The sequence below is a fragment of the Phodopus roborovskii genome, unplaced genomic scaffold (assembly GCF_943737965.1).
Source record: "Phodopus roborovskii unplaced genomic scaffold, PHOROB, whole genome shotgun sequence".
NCBI lineage: Eukaryota > Metazoa > Chordata > Mammalia > Rodentia > Cricetidae > Phodopus > Phodopus roborovskii.
In genome coordinates, this window is record NW_026125541.1 from 100808 (window position 1) to 110310 (window position 9503).

A 9503-nucleotide genomic window follows, 5' to 3' on the forward strand; every position below is an offset into this window, starting at 1 on the left:
AAAAATAAGAACTTACTTTAAATCTTAATTTCCCCAATTGTTGGTTTATTCTCCTATTAAATATAGCCATTTGTTTTACAATATTTTTAATTGCTTGAGTTGCTTATTTTTATTTCATGTGTATAAGTGAGTGTGACTGTATGATGCATATGCACTATGTGTGCAGCATCCATGGAGGCTAGAAGAGGGCGTTGGATCCCCTGGAAGTGGGATTACAGATAGTCAAAAGCTGCCATGTGGTGTGGTAACTGGGGACTAAATCCAGGTTCCCCTCAGCAATGGCCCTTTCTTATTTCACAATATTTATGAGAACATTTAGGTTTCTCTCCTTCCTTTCTTTAAAACATACAAAGACTTCACTAGAATACTTGGTGACTGTAGCAACAGTAAACCCACAAAAGCACATCATTGTTGTGTTTGCTTTGTTTTGCAGCCTCGGTCTTCTGCTTTATAGCATTCTTTATGGAATGAACCAGGAATGCAATGTGTTAACACAAACACAAAACAATTGTGCATCAGCATCTTTACAATAGTGAAGGAATCATATACAAGTGTACAGGCATTGTACACAAGGGGACACCAGCCAAGGCGTCCCACCCATCACTTCTCTGCAGTCCCTCCACTTGGGGGGGAGCTGGGGAGACAAAGCACATCATTTTAAAAAAAATCCTTTAAAAATTTAAATTTGTGTGAGTTTGAGTTTGGAGTTGACAAATTACCTACACTGTTTTTTTCTTTTGTTTTTTTTTTTTGTTTTTGTTTTTTTTTTGTTTTTGTTTTAGGAAACTATCACTTTTTATTCCCTTTTCATTGTTTCTGCCTGGGCAGATGAAGATCAATGTGTAGCGTTGATAAAACCAGTAACTATTTCTTCCATGCCTGTGATTCATGATTTTACCCTCAGACATGATGATTAAAATTTTATCCCTCTACTTGAGGATTTAACTATGAAATTGGATATACCACCCCACCCCCAACAAACCATTAGGCTGAAGAGCTAGAGAGAAGTAATAATAGCATGTAATTAAATAATAGATGTTGCTAGGTGAAAGCTGTGATTGCTCAGAAATTAGAGTGAGGAAGAAGGTAATTGAAATAGGAAGGAAGAATGAGGAAATGAAAGTCTTGAAACAGATTATTTTGGACAACTGAAGAAAAACAGGAGAACTTAAAGGCCAAAGGGACATAAGAGAACTGCCTCAGATCTGGGGTTAAACCTGGGTGTTAGCACCAGCCGTGTAAGAATAGGTGATTTTTGTGGTACAAAGGAGAGTATTGATAAATAGGCTGATAAACAACAACAAACAAAAAACAAACATACAAAAACTAAACCAGTGGTCAGTAGGGATTTTTAAAGTAAAAGCAATGTTTTAGGAAAATTGCTATGACCTCAAGATCTGCAGGCTGAATATAGTACCTAGGAAGCCATTGTGATGGGATGGATAGATCACTGGGTTGGTGGGGGATTACAGAAACAAGGAGACTAGGGAAAACTAGGCTGTTTGGAGATTTTAAAAAATGTATCTGTAACAAGTAATTTGAATAGTTGATTGTTGAATTCTTAGCACTTGTAAAACTAGGCAGCATAGTGAGCCAAGAGGGGCCCAAAGGCATCTAGCTGGAAACAGTGGAAACTCATCTTCACCAGAAGTAGAATGCCAGGCTCTAGCATGTGCCATCCATGGGCTACAGAATAGAACTCAAGATGACACAAGCCTGAGACTTTCCCCAAAGTTTCCCAAAGAGCTTGCATTAATGTAAGTATGTACACACCCATGTCTAACATAGTGGATCAAAGCAAAGAAAGCTGTAATTTGATTATACACAAGACTGTTACATTTCCTTTGATTTATTCTTAATATAAAACTATGAACTACAAAGATATTACTACAGGGGCTCTAGAGAGTAGTCAAAATGTCTCAACCTTCAGGGGCTACTTTTCCTCTGGGTCTTTGTAGTATTATTTTCCATTGTGGAGTAAAGTAATTACTTTACCTCCTACAATCTAGAAGTTAGTAGCATTTTTCCCTTTCAATTATGTAGTCAAACAAATTTTGTTTTTGGCACATTTGTACATATTCTTCCGAATTCCTCAAGATGCATGCACGTTGGTGTCTGCCTGGCTCTGGTTTTGAGAACAGCTTTACTGTGTGGGCAGATGGTATTTGTACAAAGATGCAATTAAGCAAGATGGGTCTTAGGAAGACTATATCCAGGGCTTCTCTGGTTATATTTTTTTAAATCTGGAAACATACTGCTTTTTGTTAATATAGCCTGTAACAGTGGGGGAAGTATACCTTTTTTCCTTTAGTTGTAGAGGAATAGTTTTGTGATTGAAAGTTTGTTTCTCCTGGTATCAACCTTACAGGCTTCATGGTTACACACACACACACACACACACACACACACACACACACACATACATGAATAATGAATATGTATAATAGTTGGGTATCTATCATAGCTAACAGAAACAATTGAACAGCTCATAAGACATTCCTTATTTTAATGTAGCATTACTGATGTCATCTCTGAATTCACATGGGTGAAAATAGTTGGTTTGCCACAACTATAAATATAGACTTGCTTCATAGGCAGTCTAGGTGATATCAGATAGGGGAAAATCCAGTTATTAAAAGAACTAATGACAAAGTGTTCTAACTATGACCTCTTTCTTAGAATTTGCAACATGTCTCTTGTACTGGAACACAAATAAAGAAAAGCTACTATTAGACTATGAGAACTCCTTTGACCTCAGTGTAACACAAGCATTTCCTCTTTTGATGCTACTGAATTTTTACTAATATTAAAAGGATGTTGCTTTCAACAGTGTTACCAGGCATGGTAAAATGGTTTGCACAAATTCTAATAACTATCCATAAGATTAAGCAATGCAACAGAGGCTGAATCAATACAATCTCTAATTAATTTTACTTTATTTATTTATTTATTTATTTATTTATTTATTTATTTTGAGACAGAGTTTCTCTTTATTGCTTTGGAGCCTGTCCTGGAAGTAGCTCTGTAGACCAGGTTGGCCTCAAACTCAGAAAGATCTGCCTGCCTCTGCCTCCAGAGTGCTGGGATTAAAGGTGTGCTGATGGGAGATGTCATTCTGTATATGTTTCTCATACTGGTTAATAATTAAGCACTGTTGGCCAATAGGGAAAGGAAGATAGGTGGGACTAGGAGACAAGGAGGAAGAGGAAGTAGGAAGGAGAAGTCAGGATGGAGAATCTGGAGAGAATAGAACTGCTAACCGCCTCTCGCTGGTAAGACCCACGTGGAAATATATAGAAATGGGTTAATAATTAAGAGAGAGCTAGCTGATAAGCAACAGTAATGGGCCAACAGATTAAAATCAAATACAGAGTCCCGGAGTGCATTATTTGGGGCTGGCGTGGCGGTGGGACAAGACCAGTGGTGGCAGGAAAATCTGTACCTCTTTACAAATGGCGCCCACATGGCTATTAAGAACTTCCACTTAAAATTTAAGAAAAGCTTAAAAAAGGATTTAGAAAAACTGAAAAGAAGTGAGACAAGCAAGGTTTCTTGGTAGCAGCATTTTTTTAGGTTGGACTCTGCTTTACGAGAGACAAGCAGATATTCGTGCAGCTCCTTTAAGGGAAGGTTCCTGACTCAGCATAAGCGGCAAAAAACCGCACGGCTTTTAAGAAGCACTGCTAAAAATTTATTGGTGTGTACAAGAGCTGGCAATGGCAGTGACCCCACATCTCCAAGCCGGGCAGCATGCAGACCAAGGCAGTGAGCACAGCTTTCAATGCTGGCGTAAATAGCCACCGCCATCTTTTATAAACCATGGCAGAAACAATAAAGACTTTCATTTTAGCAATGTTGTCGTTTATCTGATAAAAGACTCGTGGCTATAAAAAGATTTACAGTAAAGACAGATTCACATTAAGAAAAAGCGCTAAAAGTTTACAGTGTGTTTTAAAAAATACGTAGGCTTTGGAGAGAAAAATAAAATGGTTTTAAAAAGACAGAGAACAGCTGGGTGTGGTAGCACATGCCTTTAATCCCAGCACTCAAGAGACAGAGGCAAGCAGATCTCTGTGATTTGCAAAGTAAACCTGGTATGCAGGGTAAATTCCAGGACAGATAAGAGTTACACAGTGAAACCCTATGTCAAAAAAATGAAAAAATAAAAGTAAAATAAACAGAGTAATAATAAAGCCAATGTAAAGATGAAAAGCTCAGAGATAATCTGGTTACTGTATGCTATTGTGTTGTCTCTGCATTGTTTGACTGCTGAGGAAACAACTGTTAAAACAAATGCTGTTGAATTAATTCAATTTATATGTTTAAAAATGCTTTGACACAAAAATTTAAGTTCAAGGACAAGTTACTGGGGAAAAGGATTTCTATTTTTGTTTTCCACAGAAAATAAAAAGCTGTGCATTCCTTCCAGACTAATGTGGTTTGATCAAGCCAGGCCCCCTGAAACAGAGTTGCTGGTGATCCAACATTCCCAAAACAGCTTGGACAAAGCAGCCTTGCAGACTACAACCAGGATTTCTGCATCTTCTTAGGATGCCCAATGACAGGCCCCCTGTCAGCAGGGAAGTAGTTTGGAAAGAACAACGTCCAAAATTCCCAAATATTGTTTATAAATGTTTGTTTTCATTTAACTGGGCTTGGCTATAAATGGTTAATGACCACAACCAATCTCTTTTTAAAGGTAAAAAAGGGGATTATGGTATAGATATGAATACTTTTGTTTTGGAATGTGGATTTTCATTTACTGATACAAATTTAAGTTCAATTTTGTCATATGTATATTTCTCCTCTTGTTTAGGTATTGTGTTTGTTTAGCTCATTTAAAAATGTAATGTATAATGTAGTACAGATTATAGATAATTACCTATGATAGTCAAAACTTAGAGTTAAGTTAGTTACTTTTTCAAGATATACAGAGATGTATTTGAGATGAATAGGCATTCTTCAAACATTTCAAAGACCTACAGAATATGGCATTTAAAATGGTTTAAGGTTTTGTGACAGTGAGACATAATTGCTCTTGGCAATACCACCTGCACCAGAAAGGAAGATGGACATTGAAGAAACTCAGTTATGGAGATATGCTTTCAATATGGCAAGACTAGCCATGTGGACAAGATACTGCCCTTGTCTGGACTGTTTGATTTTGTGCTATATAAACTGGACATGCAGGACCCATAGAAAAGTGATTGCTGATTCAAGATGGACATTGCTATAGAGTTCCTGCTTCATGAAGAGTCTGCCAGACACTCTGCAGGACACAGAGGAAAGTGACTGACAAACTGCCAATACAAGAAGACAGTTTAAAGTTTCCTGCTGTTGCTGAAGAGTCTGCCAGACACACTATGGCCTATGGGCTGAAGATGGAAGATTACAGAAGAACTTCAGGTGACTGACAAGGTGAGATGTCTCTGTCATTTCTAGAGTTTATATAGTATCCTTCTGTGGTCTTTGAGGGAGTTGAAGACAAATAGTTATGGTTACAGGTTTCCTTAGGATTTAATGATAAGGTATATATATATAGGACCTTAGACTCACAAAGATAAAATAGATGATGGACTATTTTCTTAAATCTTGCTAAATGTTAATGGACTAAATATTGTTAACTGTGATTCTTATTTGATAACTGTTGTGTTATATATTTTGCTATGTTAAGGTAAAACCCTTCTTTTTATTTAGACAGAAAAGAGGAGATGATGGGAGATGTCATTCTGTATATGTTTCTCATACTTGGTTAATAATTAAGCACTGTTGGCCAATAGGAAAGGAAGATAGGTGGGACTAGGAGACATAGGAAGAAGAGGAAGTAGGGAAGGAGAAGTCAGGATGGAGAATCTGGAGAAAATAGAACTGCTTAACTCCCTCTCGCTGGTAAGACCACGTGGAAATACATAGAAATGGGTTAATAATTAAGACAGAGCTAGCCGATAAGCAACTAGTAATGGGCCAACAGATTATATCAAATACGGAGAGTCCCCGGAGTGCATTATTTGGGGCTGGCGGGCGCGCGGAACACAAGACCAGTAAGCGGGCAGGAGGAAAAACCTGTACTTCTTACAATGTGCGCCACCAATGCCTGGCTCAGTGCTCTATTGTTTAAACATAAATTTTGTGTGACACATGGGGTGTACAGTACGTATCTAATGCTGATCAGCTGGGTGTGAGAATTCAGGGCTGTGGGCTTCCTCAGGCTTTCTCAAGCTAGCCTACTCACAGGCTGTGCTCAGAACATAAAGACTTGATGGGGACTGAGCTCATCATGGTGCAGCTCCTCCCAGGAGGGAACATGGCTACTGGAGTCTGTCACAGATGCATAGAGGAACAACGACCCATTCCTAAGAACATGAGAAGTGACATTTCCCTTTCTGGGCTGGGGCAGGGCAGCCTCTTCTAATATAGGTAGGGACAATGAGCCATGGGTTCCACAGGTAACTTTGGCCTGGTTAAAACTTTTCCCCAAATTGCTCTGTGATCTGGAGTTCATCCTGCCTGACACCTTGCTCTATCCCCTTTCACATCTGGTGGGCCTTCAGCTAGGGCCCTCCAGTTGCCTCCAGCTAGACCTGAAGCACCTTCTTCTTCCACCCATCTCGTGCTTTGGTGTGTCTCTGTTTTGTCTAAGCTGTTCTTGCCCTTTGTGATTATGGCCACAGGGACACACAACTGTACTTCAACACATCTAAACTTTGGCTGTATGTCTGCATCCTTCGTGGTCATGATGGTGGCAGGCCTTCTCTTTCTGTCACTGTAGGATCTGCAGAACAATTCTAGATCCCCTCAGACTTGGGGGTGGAGGAAGGCTTCCTGAGGCTATCACCAATCCTTAATGAGGGTGTTACCAAGACATGATTAAAAGAGTTGGTGCCCCATCAACTGGGAGTGGAGGGAGGACCTCATGAGTGTGGCAAGCAGGAAGGACCATCAAAGAAAGGTTCTAGAAAACACCAGAGCTGTGACTTTGGGAGAAGCAGGTATTATAATAATTGTGCTTGACTTTCACAGGTTAACCTGGCTGTCCACACTTCTGTGTCTTTGGCTCCATATTTACCAAAACTTTTTCCCTTTTTTTTGTGGGGGCTGGTTTTGAGACAGGATTTCCCTGTGGCTTTGGGAGCTGTCCTGGAACTCACTCTGTAGACCGGCCTGGCCTCCTAACTTGCAGAGATCCGCCTGCCTCTGCCTCCCAAAGTGCTGGGATTAAAGGTGTGCACCACCACTGCCCAGTTTACGAAAGCCTTTTAATCTAATGCTTTCTTTGTATTTCTAAACAAAGCAAGTACTTATAAAAGAATCTAATAAGCCTTGTTGTGAAGTGTGGTGGTTTGAATAGGAATGCCTCCCACAGATGCATGTGTTTGAACACTTGTCATAGAGAGTGGTGCTATTAGGGAGGTGTGGCCTTGCTGGAGTAGGTATGTCCCTAAGACTTTGAGGTCTTAGAAGCTCAAGCCTGGCCTAGTGGCTCAAAAAATCTCTTCTTGCTGCCTTCAGATCTGGGTGAAGAACTTATCTACCTCCCAGAACCATATCTGCCTGCATGCCATCAGGTTTCCCACCATGATGAAAATGGAATAAGCCTCTGAACAGTAAGTCAGCCCCAGTTTAATGTTTTCCTTTTGTAAGAGTTGCCATGGTCATGGTGTCTCCTCATAGCAATAGAACACTGACTAGGACATGAAGGCCTGGTGATTTATTTTTAGACCAGCAATGATGAACTTGGTTTTCTGTGTTCTTATTTCCACTGACAATTAATTATATTAAGATTTTGGGGGGGGAGGCGGGAGCTCATGCCTATAAGCTTTTCATCTCTCACAAGGGAGCCAGGAGCTCAGAACTGACAGTTAGAACACAGATTATTTACAAGCTATGTGAGCAAAAGCAGATGCCAAAGGCTTATCTTTCAATATAGACATTCAAATGGAATGAGGTCTGGAAGCAGAGAAGCCAGGAACAGGTGGGTCTTTCAGAACTGGTTCTTCTGCCAAATCACAAAACCCACCTTGCTTTGTCTTGTGTTCTCTGGTCCTCTTTGCCCTCCTGGATTTTGGATTTAAAAGGACTTTAACCCCATAACTGATCAGCGCCATAACATTATCCCTAAGCCATTAGATACACAAGCATATCTATTCTTTTGCTCTGCCAGCTTCACTGCAGAGGGAGGGGATGAAATGGAAATTAGAGGTACCAAACACATGTGTCAGTGATACAGGCTTTTGTACAGGAATTGCCACTCATTTGCTCTGCTGTATTAGTCGCTGTTTGTGTCTTACTTCAGGGCTTAGACACGTCTCTGCACTTCATGTCTGTTGCCTGTCTCTCCAAATGTCAATAGCTTCCTCTGTATCACCCGGTGGCTGACCCTGTGAGATTGTCTCTGGTTCTCAAGGATTTGGAAGCACAGACATTTTCTGGTACAACTGCAGGCAAAATACCATTCGTACGTCAGTGTCATAACTCACTCAGACAGATTTTCTTATGTGAGCACCGATATGACACATTGTCAAGTTTGAACATGCACATGGCATTATTGTGCGATCCACGCTGCATATCTCTGCTCATCTTAGTCTTTGGAAAGCGATGCTGACAGTTTGAAAAGCAGATACATGTTTCTAGGAGTACACTCAGAACAGAGGGGGCCTCATGCTGCGTAGGCTATGGAAAATTCCTGTGGCCCCACAGTGGGTTTGCAGCCAGATGGCTCTGATCTGAATCTGTTCCTTGATGGCAGGCATTGGTCATTCATTGTGTGTGTGCCACTCATTCACTCTCATATTGCCTTAATCGAACGAAAGCAGACCGTTCTCAAGTAAACCATACGGAACCCAGCACAGGGTATCTGTCTTTCGAGCCCTTGAAATCCAGGTCAAGACAAATGCTAGTCAAGCAGACAGTGAATTTTAGCAGTGTTCCACAGGAAACTCAAAATGCCCTTAGAAGCCTCTGTTCACAAGTAACAAAACTTCAATAAAATTCTGTCCCCGTAGTGAAGAAATGTAATGGTATGTGGCGATTTAAGGACATGTTCTATAATTTAAATGTAAATGCAAAATGTTTTTTTTTTCACATAAATTTCTTCATGTGATCAAATAAAGACAGCAATGTCTAGAAGAGGGAAGCTGTGGAGAGAGTGCAGACAGACCCCCAGTCAGAGCAAGGTGATTCCTGTGCCAGTGGCCAGAACAGGGAGCAGTCGCAGTTGGAGCAGGCGGGATACTTCAGCAGAGAAACGGATGAAAAGTCAGATAAAAGAAAATAACATAATGGGGAAAAAATGAGAGAAACTGGGTGACTAAACTATGGTGTGCATTAACCCCATGAGAAAAGTCTGCAATTGCTGTGAATTTCTCACTTTGGGCTTGGGGACAATGTAGTACTCATGGAAACATAGGGGCTTGAAAAACAGGGTGGTGGAAAGGGAAAGGACCCACACCTGTTCAGGACTGCTTATTGCTCATATAACATTCCTTTTGCTATTGCAAATGTAT